Source organism: Corythoichthys intestinalis, chromosome 7, assembly GCF_030265065.1.
Source record: "Corythoichthys intestinalis isolate RoL2023-P3 chromosome 7, ASM3026506v1, whole genome shotgun sequence".
NCBI classification, from domain to species: Eukaryota; Metazoa; Chordata; class Actinopteri; order Syngnathiformes; family Syngnathidae; genus Corythoichthys; species Corythoichthys intestinalis.
Window position 1 is genome coordinate 45,824,796 of NC_080401.1, and position 19,834 is coordinate 45,844,629.

The window sequence follows — 19,834 nt, forward strand, 5'->3', positions numbered from 1 at the left end:
AAAGAAATCAGACGGTGTGGCAAAGTTGCATGGGCTTTACTGAAGTCATCTCTTCTTGACAGGAGCACGTTTCTTGTATTTTTGTAAAACTGAAAATAACAAGGCAATGTGTCAATAACTTGCATAAATCACAAAATAACATAAAATGTACACACACGTGTCCATTTGAGCAGTAGCACTAGCCAATTAGCTCACAAGCATCTAACAATGTAACTGCATTTCACCATATATGTGAACAAATTCAAATACACATCATCAATAACTATCTAATGCTCATGAATATAAACAAAGGAGGAATATAACTCACAAGCGATGCATGTATTAGACACAAACAGTGTGATGGGGCTATGAGAACTGCCACTGAATACTGGATGCGGACGTTAGCTGGTCTGAATAGCACTGTCTATTATTGTGAGTTCGCGTCGACATATAATCACGTCAGAAAAGCGCGCCAAAACCCAAATAATCAGCTGCACTGAATCGGCAGCAGAGGGCGACATTACGCCACATAACATATGCAAGTCACACCCAAGCGCCAGCAGAGGGCGGAAAAACTCCATAAAACACAATTAACAAGTTGGCCTTTCACTGTACTGACATTTAAATCTGTCTGAGCGGGCCTAGTGCGTTAATTGCGTCAAATATTTTAACGTGATTAATTTAAAAAATTAATTAACGCCCGTTAACGCGATAATTTTGACAGCACTAATATATATATATATATATATATACTGTATACACATTTTTTTTTTTTTTTTAATTTAATCATTTTCTAATTGCATTTAACGTTACAGACAAAATGTCTTACACTCATCCAGAGTCTTTATTTTTGGCGTAAAGTAGGGCTATCAAATTTATCGCGTTAACGGCAGTAATTTTTTTTTTTTTTAATTAATCACGTTAAAATATTTAACGCAATTAACGCATGCGCTGCACGACCCACTCACGCATTGTCGCGTTCAATCCATAATGGCGCAGTTTTTTCTATATATAAAGCTAAAAGGCAGCGTAAAATGAGTAGAGTGAATTTTGGCAGCCTTTAGAACCTTTTTTTAATTGGCTAAGCCGTACAATCCCTCTCTCAACAATTAGAAATACCATGGGTAGCAATGTGGGGAAGAAAGGTAGTAGTTGATCTTTTTCTTAACACCCTATGCTATTTCCCAACGCAGATAAGACATATCAATTGGTGCCACTATGCACAGTCATGGTTGCACTTCCCATCATGCATTTGGGCAGAATAGTTAAATGGCTACAGTATCATTTACTGAAAGCTCAACAAATACACTAGATGGCAATATTTAGTCACAATATACAAAGTCACATTTATCCTTTAAGAATTACAAGTCTTTCTATCCGTGGATCCCTCTCACAGAAAGAATGTTAATAATGGAAATGCCATCTTTAGGATGTATTGTCATAATAAACAAATACAGTACTTATGTACTGTATGTTGAATGTATATATTCGTCCGAGTTTTATTCATTTTTTTCTTAATGCATTGCCAAAATGTATATGATCGGGAAAAATTATCGGGAATGATTGGAATTGAATCGGGAGCAAAAAAAAAAAAAAAAGCAATTGGATGGGAAATATCGGAATCGGCAGATACTCAAACTAAAACGATCAGGATCGGATCAGGAGCAAAAAAACATGATCGGAACAACCCTACTTTTAGCTCTAATACTGCTGTCCGGTGAAGGCCTAACTCCCTTGGCGACGAAAGCGGTGCAAACTAATTGTTGCGTAAGGCAGGCTGCATACTTAGATGTCATGCTGCTTGAGATTACCTGTCAGCGATTAGAATCTATCGTCTGGCTGAGGAATGTTTTTGACAAGGCGAGCTGCTTTTGCAGTCGTGCAACATGTTGCTGCAAAAGGGGGTGAGAGGGCCTCCGTCTACTCATTGTGCTTTCAGAGGGTGCGAGTGGCATGCGGCGAGAGCCAATTAGTTTAGCCGTGGCCGAGCTCAGGGTGGACGGCTCCTTATTGATCCATGGTTTCAAAGTAAGGTCTCTCGCTCTCACTCCAGCCTCGACGTGATGAGACGCAGCGTAAACAAGGTGCTGATAGCTACTCCTCTAATTCACTCTTGCACTTTATGCTGAATAATAACTTGTTTTTTTTCCCCCCTATCAAGACATTCATCAAAGTCTGTGTGATTGCGATGCGTGTCATAGAGAAACTGCCAAGCCCCGGTAATCGATTCCTGTGAGCTATGTTTAGAAGGCAGTGTGGCGAACGCTTGAAAAAGGCTCATCTCGTCATTTAAAATCCCCAAAACGCTCCCATCATATTAAATTGGTATTCCGCAGTGAAAAATGAGAAATCAGGCCCGGACAAATAGAAAAGCGACTTTTGGTCTCGAGCTTTCACACTCTAAACATGATGCAATTACGTCGAAAATTCCTGATAATCGACATTTCAAGTAGGAATGAAAAGGACTTCTCATATTTCTTCTGAACTTCTACATTGTTTTGAAACATTTGAGTTGTACAGAAACTGAAGAATTTCCTAACATGTTGCTTATATTTACACTTTTTAACTTATTAGTAGTGCTGTCAAATTTATCACGTTAACGGGTGGTAATTAATGTATTTTAATTAATCACATTAAAATTAGGGCTGTCAAACAAAACTAAAATTTTTAATCGAGTTAATCACAGCTTAAAAATTAATTAATTGTAATTAATCGCAATTCAAACCATCTCTAAAATATGCTATATTTTTCTGTGAATTATTGTTGGAATGGAAAGATAAGTAAAGTAGTGATGAAAATACACCACAAGGTGTCAATGGCGGGTTTTAAATTAATTAGTGATTAGCCAAGGCAAAGTCTGAGTAAGTTTTATGTGTATTTCGCATAGCTATTTTGATTGGGAATGCCAGTTCTCTTTGCATTGAGCGCTTTTCTTTTTGTGAACATTATTTTTTTGAGAGATAGGAATATTATTTTTGTTGTGATTTAACTAAATTATACTGTTATAATTAAATTATACTTAATTGTTCCGCACAAATGCATGATGGGAAATTGGGCAACCATGACTGTCAGTGGTGGCTGCAAATGGTATTCAGTGTGTTCTGCGTTGTGATCAATAAAGCATGTTAAGAAAAAGATTGTTTTCCGCTCTACCCAAATGCATGCTGGGAAGTTGTGCAACCATGACTGTCAGTAGTGGCTGCAAATGATATACAATGTGGTCTGCATTGTGTTCAATTAAGCGTGTTAAGAAAAAGATTGTCTCCTGTTCTGCCCAAATGCATGATGGGAAGTTGGCATTCTGGACGTCCATTCGGTCGTCTTCCGCTGGCGCCCCGGCCGTTCGTTCCATTTAATCAGGATGCGGGTCTTATCAAATGCGCTACTGCCCTCCAGTGGCCAGTTTTATTGCTTTAAAATGGATTTTCAGTGTTGTGCTTTGGAGCTAAGTTGAATCAGAACCCAGAGATGTCTCTTGTGAAAAAAAAAACGTAAAAGACGTATAAATATGACACTGAAACAATTAAAAATAGAACGTAAAGTGGGGCAAATAAGTATTTAGTCAACCACTAATTGTGCAAGTTCTCCCACTCGAAAATATTAGAGATGCCTGTAATTGTCAACATGGGTAAACCTCAACCATGAGAGACAGAATGTGGGTGGGGGGGGGGGGATCACATTGTTTGATTTTTAAAGAATTTATTTACAAATCATGGTGGAAAATAAGTATTTGGTCAATACCCAAAAGTTCATCTCAGTACTTTGTTATGTACCCTTTGTTGACAATAACGGAGGCCAAACGTTTTCTGTAACTCTTCACAAGCTTTTCACACACTGTTGCTGGTATTTTGGCCCATTCCTCCATGCAGATCTCCTCTAGAGCAGTGATGTCTTGGGGCTGTCGTTGAGAAACACGAACTTTCAACTCCCACAACAGATTTTCTATGGGGTTGAGATCTGGAGACTGGCCAGGCCACTCCAGGACCTTGAAATGCTTCTTACGAAGCCACTGCTTTGTTGCCCTGGCTGTGTGTTTGGGATCATTGTCATGCTGAAAGACCCAGCCACGTTTCATCTTCAATGCCCTCGCTGATGGAAGGAGATTTTCACTCAAAATCTCTCGATACATGGTATCTCTCGATACCCATTCATTCTTTCCTTTACACAGATCAGTCGTCCTGGTCCCTTTGCAGAAAAACAGCCCCAAAGCATGATGTTTCTACCCCCATGCTTCACAGTGGGTATGGTGTTCTTCGGATTCAATTCAGTATTCTTTCTCCTCCAAACTCGAGAACCTGTGTTTCCACCAAAAAGTTCTATTTTGGTTTCATCTGACCGTAACACATTCTCCCAGTCCTCTTCTGGATCATCCAAATGCTCTCTAGCGAACTGCAAACGGGCCTGGACGTGTACTTTCTTCAGCAGGGGGATACTTCTGGCAGTGCAGGATTTGAGTCCCTGGCGGCGCATTGTGTTACTGATAGTAGCCATTGTTACTGTGGTCCCAGCTCTCTGCAGGTCATTCACTTGGTGCCCCTGTGTGGTTCTGGAATTTTTGCTCACCGTTCTTGTTATCATTTTGACACCACGGGGTGAGATCTTGAATGAAGTCCCAGATCGAGGGAGATTATCAGTGGTCTTGTATGTCTTCCATTTTCTAATAACTACTTATTTGCCCCACTGTATTTATACGTTTTGGGAGCAAATGAGCTCAAGAGAACTTGTAAAAATTTGACTTATGTTTACTTAAAATAGTTTGTTACAGGTGCATGACTAATATAATTCATTTTTACAATGTATTGGGCGTGCTTTCTGAAACACACTGCATTTCTATTTGGGGCCCCTCCCGTTTACGCAAATTTACTGTTGCCATGCCACCCATAAGGCCCAACAATGTAATGCTTGCTTACAATACATACGCCTTTTTAGTGTTAGAGTGAAAATGCCTTAATGCCATCATACACTGGTAAAGCTCATGGACTAACAATTACAGTATTTGTTAGAGTTGACACTCTGATCAATGGATATCTCAACACAAACTGTGAAGCAACACATGTAGTCACACAGCATAAGATAACAAAACTCACAAACGCAGAATGCTAGTGACTCTCAGTGTGGTATACGACGATTTAAATCTATAAACTGCATGTTCAAGTGGCTTCATTTTTTTCTTTAAATAATTGTATGAAAGATTTTCATCGTCTTTTGTGCTTCTCCCTTGCTCCATGCTGATGGAATCAGTTGGTGTCTTGCAGCAGATTTAGCTGAGAGATAGAAGGATTAGCTTCAGATTTGCTGTGTTTTTTTTTGTCAGCAGGCCTGAGAGCCTTGTGTCCTCACAAACAGACAAACAAGCCAGTATATATTCCTTTTGCTTGCGGGCTTAATAACTCTGACAGTTTAATTCTGCCTCAGTACCCACGTTGGGCTTTACATGACAACAAAGCTGCTATTTCCCAAAAGACAACAAAGCTCCCTACTATTCAAATGACAGTAAAAGTTCTACTGACCTGACAACAACAAAGCTACGATTTCCCAAATGACAAAAAGTTGTTACTTCAGGCTGTACATCCCCAAACACAACAAAACCTTTTGTTCCTAGTTGACAAACATTTCCTATAAGAAACAAGTTACACAGATTAACTAAGCACTCTTTGGTGAGGCAAGTTACAACCCTGCGCCGTCAAGGTCATTATAGCACTTGGTAAAATTATCCAGGAAAGGTCACGTTCAGTGAAGCCTTTGGAAGTTAATTAAAGTCATTCGAAATGAAGTGTGGCAAAATGACTCCGCATTTGAGATCAACGCCCCCTTGGATAAACGAGCCTCAAGTGCAGTCAATTAATTAACGTTTATTTGGCGAGCCGCAACACTTTAAATGAGAAATGGGGGGAAATTTTGTGAACTCCTGAACTGGCTTTTGTCAGTTTTATGTCGTGTTGGTAGTTGTCCCAGAGTTTTCCTCAATAAGTGAAATGAGTTGCAACATACAGTAAACGGATGTGGTGAAGGCGGTATAATTGCACTAAGAAACTGCACTACACTACAAAAATAAAACTTTGTATAAGTCACGCTAACTAACGATTTTAAGTTGAAATAATTGAGTCCTCTTAATGGTTACCACGGACTTAAAGGCTCTATTAAGCCACAATTGTTCTCTTTTAGTAAAACATGCTATTAGAAACATAAAATATTTCCAGTGATTTAAAAATCTATAATATTCAGTGTATGTTATGACCTACAGAGGGCGCCATGTTTTATGCACGCAATGCACGCTGGGGGTGATGACGTGGTTGGGCTGTACTCAGAGAATAGCTGTACTCTATCAAATACTCATATACTATGCTCGGGGCCGATCCGGAGGGGATATTTTCAAAAACTTAAAATTCAAATATTTTCAAAACCAAAGCTGCTAGCGACCTAATACCGAATCACCCCCCCCCCCCCCTTAGGCATATATGTCTCCTTGAGCAGCGGCATAAAAAAATTCAAAGTCCTTGCATAATAAAATCCTGATTAATAAATTTTTACTTAGGTATAATAAAATTTAAAATGGCTATAAAATTCTCAGATTTTACGCGAGATGCACAAAAGTCACCAAATGCAGAGATAATCACGTATATTTTCAGGATCAATAGCAATATTTAACGTATCATGTAAGATGCCAGAAATAGCAACTTCTTTTTTTTTATTTAGTGCAATTTTGAAGTTTTCAACAGCTAACAAATCACTCAATTTTCGCATCAGAAACTGAATACTTGATTAAAGCAAGCAGTCATTTTAATTTTATTCAATAAAAAACAAATGAGCATTTTTCTATGTACTATATATATATATATATATATATATATATATATATATATATATATATATATATATATATATATATATATATATATTATATATATATATATATATATATTTATATATATATATATATATATATATATATATATATATATATATATATATATATATATATATATATATATATATATATATATATATTAGGGGTGTCAAACGATTAAAATTTTTTAATCAAGTTAATCACAGCTTGAAAATTAATTAATCGTAATTAATCGCAATCAAACCATCTATAAAATATGCCATATTTTTCTAGAAATTATTGTTGGAATGGAACGATAAGACTCAAGACGGATATATACATACAACATACTCTACATAAGTACTGTATTTGTTTATTATAACAATAAATCAACAAGATGGCATTAACATTATTAAAATTCTGTTAAAGCAACCCATGGATAGAAAGACTTGTAGTTCTTAAAAGATAAATGTTAGTACAGGTTAAAGAAATTTTATATTAAAACCTCTCTTAATATTTCCGTTTTAATAAAGTTTGTAAAATTTTCAGTCAAAAAATAAACTAGTAGCCATTGTTGATGTCAGTAATAATTATGGTGCACGCAAAACACATTCGTCACATTAGAACCAGATTCGTTACATTATTACAGGTATTATTATTATTATTGCTATTATTATTTCTATTTCTATTCATAATTTAAATGTTTTGCTCTGTGTATTTGCTATTTGAAATAGTACCAGCAGTATTTATCAAGGATTTAGCGTAGGTTTTCGGGCTGCGGAATGCACTAATAGAATCATAATGTATTCTTATGGGAAAGTCCTGTTCGACATACGACCATTTCGACTGACAAGGTCCCGGTACGAATTAAATTTGTATGTAGAGGTACCACTGTATACGTCATCAGCTTTGGCAGTGTGACCCGGGAGTTAACCGGCTGCTATCATACATGCTACGTCCCGGTAAAGTCCCAGACATTATACAGTACAAGGACGTGACCCGGTTATTGTCCCTGTCAGTGGACCGGGGAAATTGCTTTCAGACATAAGAGCTACCAGTTTAAATCCCGGGACTGTCTGAAAAGGGCTTGTGTCTCGTCCAGCCACCTCTCAGCATTGATGGTAAGTACACTATCTTTTTATTTATTTATTTAATTTTATTAATATTACGTATAAAACATTTTTGGGATAGTTATTTTGAGATTTAGGGGGTGTTTAGGGGTACTTAAAGGATTAATTCTGATTTACGCGGGAATTCAGGTTATGTGGCCAGCGTAGGAACGTAACTCATTCGTAACCCGGGGACCAATTATACATGTAACTTTTGTATTGTCGTCTTATTAAATAAAAAATAGGAGTGCAGATAGTTATTGACTTACTCTTGTAGTTAAGAGGACTTCATCTAAAGTCTGGTGTACCTAAACCAGGGATCTCCAAACTATTCCACATTGGGCCACAGTGGATAGTGGATTTTTCCAATAGGATGACACCTTTGCACCAATCTGGTGTCTTACAAGTGTAATCAGTTGTTTGTAGTCAGATGCTGCTTGTTTTAGCAAAAACCTCATTGGTTAAGTGGTCTGTCCTCGATCGGTAGTAATAAAAATCAGGACCCACAGCGGCCCCGGTTTGGGCACCCCTGACTTAAAATTATCTACTTACAATATTGAGTTCAAAGTGTTAACACCATCAAAACTTGAAAGAGCCGATAAAATTGGTTGACTAGAAATTTTAAGTTTTACATTTTTTTGTAGTGTAGCGCCTCAGAACTCTGAAGGAACATTTCAAGTTACCCAGATCATTTTCTAATAAAGCTACCAGCAACTTTCTGCTCTGTTGGATAATTGGATGACTCCATACTTTGACCTCCCATCGCTTCCATGCATGAGAAAAGTCACACGCTGTGTTGTTCACTTCCTTCGTTGAACCAGCTTGTTTGGACGAATACGTCGTGAACTCACAGAATAATCCATCTTCTCCTTGTGGCTGCATTTGAGGTCGCTCATTTGATTCAGCAGGGGGTTCCTTTCCTCTGTGATGGCTGAACCAAGCGAGGACCTAATGAGAAATACTGGCACCCACTTTCTTCAACTCTGCAATCAAAATGCATCTGACCCGTTCACCGGACCTCTAACAAACAATTTTAGTGACGGAGAAAAGCAATTTATAAGATTAGAGAAGTAATCAGGGACACACACTTGTGTCACTCTTTTTTAACATCAAATTTGGCTAATCAGTTAGCTGTGTTTGCTTTCAAGCACCGCCAACCATTTTGAAACAACTTCATCTCAGGATGTGAGCATTTTTCAATCATCGGAAATTGCATTGAGCACGTCATATTCATATTGCTTCCACCAAAGATGTTTTGAGGTTTTTGTCTCCCATCATTTTGTCTGCTAGGTGCAGAGGTGGGTGGTAACGCGCTACATTTACGCTACATTTACTCAAGTAACATTTTGAGAATAATGTACTTCTAAGAGTAGTTTTACCACGTCACACTTTTTACTTTTACTTGAGTAGTTTAGTGGAAAAAAAAACAACACAACTCTTACTCCACTACTTTGGAATAAAGTCATCACTGGACGTCATTTTTCCTCTTTATGCTATATACAGTGGGGCAAATAAGTATTTAGTCAACCACCAATTGTGCAAGTTCTCCTACTTGAAAAGATTAGAGAGGCCTGTAATTGTCAACATGGGTAAATCTTAACCATGAGAGACAGAATGTGAAAAAAAAAACAGAAAATCACATTGTTTGATTTTTAAAGAATCTATTTGCAAATCATAGTGGAAAATAAGTATTTGGTCACCTACAAACAAGATTTCTGGCTGTCAAAGAGGTCTAACGAGGCTCCACTTGTTACCTGTATTAATGGCACCTGTTATAACTCTTTATATATATATATATAAAAGGCACTTGTCCACAATCTCAGTCAGTCACACTCCAAACTCCACTATGGCCAAGATCAAAGAGCTGTCGAAGGACACCAGAGACAAAATTGTAGACCTGCACCAGGCTGGGAAGACTGAATCTGCAATAGGTAAAACGCTTGGTGTAAAGAAATCAACTGTGGGAGCAATTATTAGAAAATGGAAGACATTCAAGACCACTGATAATCTCCCTCGATCTGGGGCTCCATGCAAGATCTCACCCCGTGGCGTCAAAATGATAACAAGAACGGGTAGCAAAAATCCCAGAACTACACGGGGGGACCTAGTGAATGACCTACAGAGAGCTGGGACCACAGTAACAAAGGCTACTATCAGTAACACAATGCGCCACCAGGGACTCAAATCTTGCACTGCCAGACATGTCCCCATGCTGAAGCCAGTACATGTCCAGGCCCGTCTGCGATTCGCTAGAGAGCATTTGGATGATCCAGAAGAGGACTGGGAGAATGTGTTATGGTCAGATGAAACCAAAATAGAACTTTTTGGTAGAAACACAAGTTCTCGTGTTTGGAGGAGGAAGAATACTGAATTGCATCTGAAGAACACCATACCCACTGTGAAGCATGGGGGTGGAAACATCATGCTTTGGGGCTGTTTTTCTGCAAAGGGACCAGGACGACTGATCTGTGCAAAGGAAAGAATGAATGGGGCCATGTATCGAGAGATTTTGAGTGAAAATCTCCTTCCATCAGCAAGGGCATTGAATATGAGACGTGGCTGGGTCTTTCAGCATGACAATGATCCCAAACACACAGCCAGGGCAACAAAGGAGTGGCTTCGTAAGAAGCATTTCAAAGTTTATTTAAATAATTAACTTACTTTCCAAGCAGGACAAGGAACACGAGGGGGAAAAAAACGCTGACATGAACGTGGAAATTGACAATGACGCAACAAGGAGTGAAAAGAAACCAGGAGCTTAAATACACACACAGACAAGGGGTAACGACCCAACGAGGAACAGGTGAGCACAGGAGGATGCAGTTGGAGGATACACCAGGAGCAGGGACAACAGGTGAAATCAATGGGCAATCACAGGGACAAGTCACACTAGGAGAAAAAAAACAAAACCTAACACTCTGGGAGGCATGCAAGACTGCTTTCTTTGATGTTCCTGATGACTTCATCATTAAATTGTATGAAACCTTGCCGAACCGCATGGATACAGTCCTTCAAGCCCATGGAAGTCATACAAAATACTAAATTTGGATCTCAAAGCACCACTACTTAATTCGCTTATGTAACATATTTTTGTATTTGAAGTAAATTTTTTGTTCGATTTTCACACTACTTTCTGTAGGCGACCAAACTTTCGTCTTGCCAAAATTTGACCTTTATGTCTTCATTATATTTTTGTACATTCAACATCATTTTGGAGGGTCTTAGCTTTCATATGAGCCATTTCTGAAACCAATTGAATAATTAAAAGTCAGGTTATTAGCAATTGTTTTGACCAAATGGATAAGTGACAAGACTTTTGTCAGGGACTGTAGACAAAATGTCAGCAAGGCGTGTTGCAACTGACAGCAGAACTAGACGAGTTGATCTGGCGACAAGGTGAGGCGTCCACTGGCTTTTCAAGGCTGGTGATGGTGATAGCCTGCACCTGTGGTTGCTCCACCCGTCTGACGTCAAACCTTTAATTTTGTCAAAACAGGCACACCTGCTGGAGGCGGACGGATTTCAGGAGGGGCGGAAGCCCTCACAATTTTTACTTTTTAATTCCGATTTAGGTTGAAATTCGGGTTACGTCATCAGCGTAGGAACGGAACTCGTTCCTAACACAGGAACTACCTATATTTCACATCAACATTAATCCAAAGTGCAGATTTCAACCTCTCTCCCAGTTTTTATTTCACACCAGTTGACCATGGAAACCGGCGATATGATTGTTTTAATTTCAAAGTAGGAAATACTTTTTTTTTTTTTCCACTAGAGGGTACTCATGCTCTTTGGACAGGTGATTTTTCATTTCTGTCACAATTAATTTCATTTCATTTCGGAATTAGATGATTTTTGTTTATTATTTTAGATTAATATGGTCATGTAAAAGGTTATAGTACCGTAAAATAATAACAGTAATTCATATAGATGATGTTCTGAGAAAAAAATAAAGCAGTGTTTGCAAAAAAATAAAAAAATCAGACAATGTAAACTGTTACTCATTCCTTGAGTATTCTTTTCACTGAATACTTTTTTTTTACTGGTATTTAATTTTTTGGGGGATGACTGCCTTTACTTGAATCATATTACATCTCTCGCACACCCCCATACTGGATGTAACCCAGACCATGATTTTGCCACCACCAAAATACACTGTTTTCTGAGTGAATCTCGGATCCATGCGGGCTCCAGTAGTTCTCATGCAATATTTACGACGACTGGGGTGTAATTCAATGGAAGATTCATCTGAAAAATCCACCTTTTGCCGCTTTTCCAGCGTCCATCCTTTTGACAGGCTGTGGGCCTTGGCAAATGCCACACGGCTTTTTAATTGTCTGCACCCTGAGAGATCTGCAGGGTGGAAGGCAACATAGATAGTCTGAAATATCAACAAATCTTAGCTGCCTCTGACATTCCTAACCATAAAAAGGGACACATTCTGCAGCAGGATGGTGCTCCATCGCATACTTCTGTCTCTACCTCAAAATTCCTCAAGGCAAAGAAGATCAAATTCACTTATGTTATGTAACATATTTTTGTATTTGAAGTACATTTTTTTGTTCAATTTTCACACTACTTTTTGCAGGTGACAAAACTTTCGTCTTGCCAAAATTTGACCTTTATGTTTTCATTAAATGATAACTCTTTTTTCAGTGAAACAAATATATTTTTTGTACTTTCAGCATCATTTGGGAGGGTCTTAGCTTTCATATGAGCCATTTCTGAAACCAATTGGATAAATAAAAGTCAGGTTATTAGCAATTGTTTCTACAAAATGGATAAACGACAAGACTTTTTTCAGGGACTGTATTTGGAAGTAACGCTAGTCTTACATGAGTATAGTTTTTGGCAACTGAACCCACCGCTGGCAGGGAGAAAATTAGTAAAATGAGTAACATTTTTGTAGAAATAATTGTAGAGGAGCTAAAGAACATCCCAACAAATTTACACTTTATTAAAGGCACAAGAAGTGTGAGGATGCTTAAATTACGTGATTTTAAGTGTGATTGGTTCATTCATTTACACATTCTTATCACAGCCACGTTCTCGGTTATAAGAAGGTGTGCACAGCCATAATATCTTTTTCAGCAACTCCTAATCGTCTTTCTTAATTTTTTTTTTTTTTTTAATGATTAATGGTGGACAAAGTTGTGAAATTATTCGTTTGTGTCTGATTTTTTTTCTATAAAACAAAACCTGCCACTGAAACAGAGGTGCAAGACATTTGTCACCATTTCATGCATTAATTACTTTTTTTTTGTTTTAATACCTTTACCATTAAACTCACTGGCTGCCATTGACGGCCACTGACAGCGCCAGTCACCCAATCAACGGCTTAAATTCATAGCTACACTTTTTCCTGTGGTCGCAGGTTGAGAATATCTGATGGTGTTGAAATTAGTGTTATACTCTCATTTGCTCATTCATGGATGTTGCCATGGCGACAATATTTAAAACCCTATTGCTACGCGTAAGGCACAAAATTAATATTTGCAAGAGCCGAGTCTTTTTTAATCAAATATTTACCATAGGCCAGACAATGTGCAAAGCAGTAATGAAGTAAAATAATGAAGGTTGTGGGGCAAGATGCGTATTCCCATTATTTTACTTTGTGTTGTTCTTGTTGAGATGCTTTTAAAATTGGGATAGTTTCAATTGTTTATTGTGACTAAGCAGAAAGTTTGATTATAGCAATTGAAAATAAACTGTCACAGTGGGGCAAATTAAGTATTTATTCAACCACCAATTGTGCAAGTTCTCCTACTTGAAAAGATTAAAGGCCTGTCATTGTCAACATAGGTAAACCTCAACCATGAGAGAATGTGGGAAAAACAAAAACCCAGAAAATCACATTGTTTGATTTTTAAAGAATTTATTTCCAAATTAGAGTGGAAAATAAGTATTTGGTTACCTACAAACAAGCAAGATTTCTGGCTGTCAAAGAGGTCTAACTTCTTCTAACGAGGTCTAACGAGGCTCCACTCATGACCTGTATTAATGGCACCTGTTTATGGCACCCCATTATCGGTATAAAACACTCCTGTCAACAACCTCAGTCAGTCACACTCCAAACTCTACTATGGCCAAGACCAAAGGGCTGTCGAAGGACACCAGAGACAAAATTTTAGACCTGCCCCAGGCTGTGAAGACTGAATCTACAATAGGTAAAACGTTTGGTGTAAAGAAATCAACTGTGGGAGCAATTTTTAGAAAATGGAAGACATACAAGACCACTAATAATCTCCCTCGATCTGGGGCTCCATGCAGGATCTCACCCCTTGGCGTCAAAATAATAACAAGAACGGTGAGCAAAAATTCCAGAACCACACGGGGGGACCTAGTGGATGACCTACAGAGAGCTGGGACCACAGTAACAAAGGCTACTATCAGTAACACAATGCGCCTTCAGGGACTCAAATCCTGCACTGCCAGACGTGTCCCCGTGCTAAAGAAAGTACACATCCAGGCCGTTCTGCGGTTCGCTAGAGAGCATTTGGATGATCCAGAAGAGGACTGGGAGAATGTGTTATGGTCAGATGAAACCAAAAACTAGAACTTTTTGGTAGAAACACAGGTTCTCATGTTTGGAGGAGAAAGAATACTGAATTGCATTCGAAGAACACCATACCCACTGTGAAGCATGCGGGTGGAAACGTAATGCTTTGGGGCAGTTTTTCTGCAAATGGACCAGGACGACTGATCTGTGTAAAGGAAAGAATGAATGGGGCCATGTATCGAGAGATTTTGAGTGAAAATCTCCTTCCATAAGCAAGGGCATTGAAGATGAGACGTGGCTGGGTCTTTCAGCATGACAATGATCCCAAACACACAGCCAGGGCAGCAAAGGAGTGGATTCGTAAGAAGCATTTCAAGGTCCTGGAGTGGCCTAGCCAGTCTCCAGATCTCAAACCCATCGAAAATCTGTGGAGGGAGTTGAAAGTCCGTTTTGCCCAACAATGACAGCCCCCAAAAAAATCACTGCTCTAGAGGAGATCTGCATGGAGGAATGGGCCAAAATACCAGCAACAGTGTGTGAAAAGCTTGTGAAGAGTTACAGAAAACGTTTGGCCTCCGTTATTGCCAACAAAGGGTACATAACAAAGTACTGAGATAAACTTTTGGTATTGACTAAATACTTATTTTCCACTATGATTTGCAAATAATTTCTTGAAAACTCAAACAATGTGATTTTCAGTTTTTTTTCTTCCCCCACATTCTGTCTCTCATGGTTGAGGTTTACCCATGTTGACAATTACAGGCCTCTCTAATATTTTCAAGTGCGAGAACTTGCACAATTAGTGGTTGACTATATACTTTATTTGCCCCACTGTACATCATACATTAGTTGTCTGAAGTGCCTATGACAGTAAAAAGCAAGTTTATTTCATATTTAACGGGGTATTTTATGCTCCTGAATGAAATGGACCGCTTGGATGTGTGTAGTTCTCTATTGTGTCGAGATTTCTAGCCCCTGGGCCTCTTCACGTGCCCGCCTAAAGAGCACTATACTCGGTTAGGTGTCGGGCAGCCACGTGCTCCTACGTCGGCCGTTTTTTTCCCCCTGGCGTTCATTCCCCTCTGCGTCCCGGGCAGTGTTGTTAATCTTACTGAAAAAAAGTAATTAATTATAGTTACAAATTACTTCTCCCAAAAAGTAATTGCGTTAGTAACTCAATTACCTGAATGTAAGAGTAATTAGTTACTTGGCAAAGTAATTGGTGATAATTACTTTTTTTTTTCCCCTCAAAAAAAACAAACAAACAAACAAAAAAAAAAAAACATTGGCCACACTATGTGAAGTTTTTTGTGAAGGTTTTTGGTACAATTGGCCCGAGCCCAATTCTTTACCCTAATTTACCCTTTACCCTGAATCAACTGTAAAAGGTTGTTAAAATTGCTCCCATTATTGCATTTGTTCCCTTCTCTCTACTTTTGACATATGAAAGTTTTAAAACTGTTTCATCATTTAAAGATAGATTCAAGTCAAGATTTTGCCGATTTAGAAGTATTTTAGATAAAAAGTTACTTAGATTCGCTAGGAAGGTTCTCTACAACAGAGCCGTCCTAAAAAGTCTACTGCTTTAAGATGGCGGCTGTCTACTAACGCATTTAGTGCCATGCAGTGTTGTTAATTTTACTTTAAAAAAGTAATTAATTACAGTTACAAATTACTTCTCCCAAAAAGTAATTGCGTTAGCAACTCAGTTACCTGAATGTAAGAGTAATTAGTTACTTGGCAAAGTAACTAGTGATATTTTTTTTCTCAAAAAAAAAAAAAAAAAAAAAACATACACACACACAGGTCACACAATGTGAAGCTTAAAGTGTTTGGGGGACAATTGGCCCTAGCCCAATTCTTTACCCTCCACTTAACTTGACACAAGGGTATTGCGATAACTAGCTAGTAACCTTTGCTATGTGTGGAAGTCATTTCAAGTTGTGAATCAATCGTTAAAGTTGTTAAAATTTCTCCCGTTATTGCATTAGTTCCCTTCTGTCTACTTTAAACATGTGTAAGTTTTAAAACTGTTTCATCATTTAAAGATAGATTTAAGTTAAGATTTTGCCGATTTAGGAGCATTTTAGATTTTAAAAAATTACTTAGGTTCGCTAGGAAGGATCTCTACATCAGGGCCTTCCTGAGAGGTCTACTGCTTTAAGATGGCGGCTGTTTACAAACGCATGTAGTCCTTAAAACATGTTGGCAGTGCAGCAGTGTCTGTCATTTGCATCTAGTTCTATAATATGATATCTACCGTGTCATGTGGGCGTAGTTTGTCGGCTATGGCTGCAGTCAGGTATTATTGGAGCCACCTAGCATCGCGGTTGCAGCGGCGTCTTCCCCACTCCTGCCCTGCTCTCGTCCCCGTGAGTCCATTTCTCTCAGACTTTTTTTTATTCAACCAACTTAGTAACGCATAGTAACGCACGCCTTTCCCGCCTCAGTAACGGTAACGGCGTTGCCAAGATGAGAAAAGTAATTAATTAGATTACTCATTACTGAAAAAAATAACGCCGTTAGTAACGCCGTTATATTGTAACGCCGTTATTAACAACACTGGTCCCGGGCAACGAGCACTGCCTGCTTGCCGGGGCCGCAGCAAAACGACGAACCGAAACTTGCTCGCCATCGGGGGCTGGCCGATCGGTGAAGACAGGTACCCACACCGCCGTGTGTGACATGAGTCGGGGTAGTTTTGTGTGATTTGTTGATATTTCAGACTATTTATGTTGCCTTCCACCCTGCAGATCTCTCGCACACCTCCATACTGGATGTAACCCCTGACCATGATTTTGCCACCACCAAACTTTACTGTTTTCTGAGTTAATCTCGGATCCATGTGGGCTCCAGTAGGTCTCCTGCAATATTTGCGGTGACTGTGGTGTAATTCAATGGAAGATTCATCTGAAAAATCCACCTTTTGCCACTTTTCCAGCGTCCATCCTTTTGACAGGCTGTGGGCCTTGGCAAATGCCACACGTTTTTTAAATTGTCTTTGGTTTAATGCTGGTTTCTGGGCATTGATTCAACCATGGAGGCAATTTCTAGGAAGAATTTGACAGGTTTTTCTGGTTGACACAGGGACTTCAGGTGACCAGGTCTCACGGAGCTCAGCTACAGTGGAAAAAGGGCTGGCTTTGGATTTTCCAGCCAACAACCGCGAGCAGTTGTCTTGCGGGGTCTGCCTGACCTTTGCTTGTCAAAAACGGTTTCAGTCTGTTTGTATCTTTTTTTCGTCCTCTATTCCTGACGCTGAGATACTGTACATTGAAGGTGTCTGCCACATTTGCAGGGGATCTGGTCTTCAGGCTCTTGATAATTAACGCTTTGGTCTCAGGAGGAATCTTACGCATCTTGTCAGAGGTCAGGTTGCAGTTGATGTGGCAGTCTAGTGCACTGGGGTCCTTTTATACACACCTGAGTTAATTGATCCACTATTGGTAACAGGTGAAGCTCTAATCTGGGATTGTGTGCATCATTTGACAAGGCGACAAGACTTATGTCTTTGCATAAATTGAATCAATGGGCTTTACCAAGCTGTAACCATCAGAACACTTTTCAACAGTTTTGTTTGGCACCGAAATGTTATTTAAAAAAAATCTGTTGGGATTAAAATGATCCATTTCTTGTAAGAAAATATTGATTACAAATATATTAGAGGGACACTTCAAGTCCATGTGTATGCAAGACTTTTGTCAGGTACTGTACTCTCATCTTGTCTCAACCCGTCTTTCCTGTTCATTTTGCTTTTGCTGTTCGTTTTGCGAAATATCGACAGTGCTGTCCTGCTCATTTATTTTCCTCTTCGGTTCAAATTGAAAGGGCTGGACAGATGACAAATTTATATCGCTAGTCAAACTCTGGCAGCGTAGAACAGCGATGTCACCGCCCTGCGACGTCAACAACAATGGCGAACTACTAGTTAAAATAATTTTACAAGTTGTTTAAAAATGAAAACATCTAGAGGAGTTTTAATACCAAATTATTTAAACTCATACTTACGTTTATCTTTTAAGAACTACAAGTCTTTCTATTCGTGGATACCTTTAAGACACCACACCACTTGTATAATGAAGAAATCAGAGCTCAGTCAAGTCAAAAGTTAGTCAAATGCTTTCCAAATTAGTCCTTTATTTAACAAATTGCTGGCAAATCAAGCAGTTTTATTTTTCATGTTTTAAGAAAACAACCTTTTGGAGTTTAATTTCCGCTAAAAAAGACATTTTCTCATTGTTTTTCATATGACAAGACTGGAGCTTGGTGGAAGGTAATTGCAGTCAAGCAGCAGTGTTTTTATTGACATCGTCATGGGTGGGTAAAAATGATTTCTCAGGAAAATTAGCCCATAGCTTTGTAAAAATAAAAAAACCTTTGGTGGTATTTTACCCCACCCTACCAAAATACAACAGAAAACACAAAAACACACAACATGGAAGCAGTTTAATGTTGAAAAATGATGTAATATGTCTCCATTATAGCTTTCATTATGACATTCTTAGTGTGATCATAAGCTTAGTTTGACCAGCATTGCTCCCGTAACGCCTGAGGAGATGCTGGGTTTTTCGAGGTTTCTAATATCAGGCCCAGAGCCCGAATAATCTATTTTTTATTACTTAAATTCAGCCCCTTGGTGTCACTTCACTGGTCTCCGCACATTTCACAGCTTTTGCTCCCCCACTGTTGTCTTCGCTGCAGACATCTTCTTTATGCTTCGCTAGCTGTCTGATAAGAGCCAGAGAGATGGGTAGAGGCAGCTGGGGGGGTGATGGTTAAAGGAGTGCTGGAAACCAGTAGATGAAGGCAAATGAAAAGTGTTCAGCTTGAGAGGAGGCGTTCAGGTCAGCAAGTGAGGTCTAGAAGTGCCTCATTCACAATTTATGCACATATGGAAAGCGTTTGAGCATTCATTGAGATACAGTTCCTGCTGCATGGATCCATTTTAAGTTCAACGCTGTGCTGTTTTCGTCAACGATGACGATAAAAAAATATATTTCGTCAACGAACACTTTTTTCATGACAATGACGAGACGATAACGAGCGAAAAACGTGTTCTGGGCATAGGCATAGGAGTTTGACTTTTGGTTCGGGGGGGCACAACATGTTGATGACCCCGAAACGCAGTGTCAGCAGTAAAATTAACTTTCAAGAATATTTACAATAACACGTTGATAATTATGGAGATAGATTTTTGTCTTTATTATTGAATCAAAAAAAGTTTCTTCAATCAAAATACATATTTTCAACCAAAAAATGTCGCTTCAATAAAAAAAATGTGTTTTAATTCAAAAACAAATTTGAAACTTAAAAAACTACAAAAAATGCCTGTGAAAGCGATTTTTCTTTGATTTCTTTTTTTTTTTGTTTTTTTTGTTTTGTTTGTTTTGATTGAAGTCAAGTTTTTTTCTGATTGAAGCA